The sequence below is a fragment of the Choloepus didactylus genome, chromosome 7, assembly GCF_015220235.1.
Source record: "Choloepus didactylus isolate mChoDid1 chromosome 7, mChoDid1.pri, whole genome shotgun sequence".
In the NCBI taxonomy this organism is placed as follows: domain Eukaryota; kingdom Metazoa; phylum Chordata; class Mammalia; order Pilosa; family Megalonychidae; genus Choloepus; species Choloepus didactylus.
Genome location: NC_051313.1, coordinates 118,936,814 through 118,939,124, shown reverse-complemented (window position 1 = coordinate 118,939,124; position 2,311 = coordinate 118,936,814).

The window sequence follows — 2,311 nt, the reverse complement described above, 5'->3', positions numbered from 1 at the left end:
GCAGTGCCTAGAACTGTAGATAAAATGCCTTTTTCTTTAAGATGCCAAGAGTTCACTAATGCTTGTGGTTTGTCAGAATTAACATCCTTTTTCACCTGTCACATAGGGACTGAATTAGCTATGGACCAGCAAACTGGGGGAATTTGTAAGCCTTATTTCCATGTATGAACTCTAATCCTTGCCCTTTAACAGTGATTTGTTATATCCAATCAATGAGATTTTCCTTTAAATGTGAAATTTCTGGCATAGTTATAGTTCCAAATTCATAGATAGAAGGACTAATGAAACTATATAAATTACTACATTGTCATAAAAAGTAAAGCAACTCGTAAGAGCCATTTTGTATAATATTTTAAAAGAATAATCACTGTATATGATATTTTCTATAGAATATTCATATATTCTGCCAGTGATGCTGTCTACAAATATGTTTGTTTATAGATGTATATTTATAGATGTTTATAGATGTAGTTATTAAAAGTAGAATTTCACTCAGTGTCCTTTAACAAAGGATAGCTGAACTTTTTCTAAGCTTAACATATTGTAAAAGCACCTGTATGAATTTCAGTTAATGGGGTCATCATCATCTTTAATTTCTCCTGAGTACTCATTATCTTGGTAATCTATATTAAGATTTCCTGAAATCTGAGTTTCTGTTGAAACAAAATACCATCCAAAGAACATTTTATTTCAATTTCCACAGGCATAGGTTAAAATTGAGGGTTGTAAATAGATAAATCAAGAAAAAAGTAAAATGGTGTTTTCATATGCCTGTTAGAAAATAACATTTAAAGCAATATTTATAATTTTCTAAAATAAATCATCACAGTTAAATATCGGTTAACAATTTCATCCAGTCCTGTTTCTGGTTACACTGATCTTGGGCTAGCAGATGATATTGATGAATTCATCTGCTTCTGTACTAAAATAGTCCTGTAAATTCCAAGTTTTAAGTTCCCTGGTATGGTCTCACAGGTGTCAGTAGGTGACAATGCAGCCTAAACTGGTAAATTTGTTCTCATAATTCTATTCTTTGCAATATTCTTAAGCAATTTTTTAAAACAAATAACAAAAGCCTTTTGCTTCTGATATTTATTATGAGTACCTAGCAGGGTAATTTCCACTGAACCTCTGAGGCTGTCTTTTTCTGTTGTTTCTCTCAAGAGACCCAATTTTTGATGAGTAGTTTACAGCAGAGGCCTTCAGGCAAACATGAGGGGAAAGCAGAAAACATCTGCTGATGATACGACCAGTGGCTCTGTTTAATTTATTGCAATAGCCAACAATATCAGAATAGAAGAACTGTATCTCATATTGGGCTATAGTACATCACTATTCATAAAGATTTACCAATCATTAGTCTAACTACTTCTAGCAGCCTTCATTCTATAAGGTGAAAGTGTTATCCTTCGGTGCTACCTAGTGGCCATCTGGGAATAAACAGAAACTTTTAGGTATAAAGGATAGCCTGACTTTTTCATGCATACATGGTTTGGCTTGAGGAAGGCAACAACAAAAAAGAATTTTCAGAGGAAACCGGTCACTTAATTAAGATAAGTGTATGGGTACCTAAAAGCAAGCAATGTGGTAGTTTTTCAGCCTCAATAACCAGAATAAAAATAAGCACTTTTAAATAAACATAACAGAAGGTAACATAATAAATATATGAAGTTTTAGGTCTCTCAGAAGCAAAGGGCTTTTGTTACTTGTTTTAAAAAAAATTGCTTAAGAATATGGCAATATCAGCACAAATGCACTAAAAGTTATTAGGCTCTTGAGTGGGACTAAATTGATAAGAAACCTCTGCTGGTAGACAGATTACACTAAAGGCAACAAATAACTTTTTACTGCCTCTTTCTAAGAAAAGAATGAATGTTACAAGACAAGGTTTGAACTACTCTCCTTTTTTGCTTATTAATTTTAATACTTCATGCTGTGTATGTTTTAAACATTCAGAAATATACTAAATACAGTTCAAAAAAACTAAATGTGCATATATTTAGTTAGAAGACAATATTATTTAAAGCTTTCAACTTTGGCTTTAAAATGTAATAAACCAGTTTCTGGCCAACCAAGACAGTGGCATAAGGTGCTCCTGGGTGGCATTCCCACACAGAACCTTTGAGCTATTAGCAAAAACTGGCACAGCCATCTTCCTTAGAACTCTGGAAAACATTTAAAGGGTTGCAGTAACTGGGCGAGTGACAAATCAGAAAAAAAAGGAGCTTTAAAAATGGTAGATGCAGCTCCTGGCATCCTTGTCCGCTCTCACACACACTCCATTGTGGAGTGTGGAACCAGCCTGCACTCC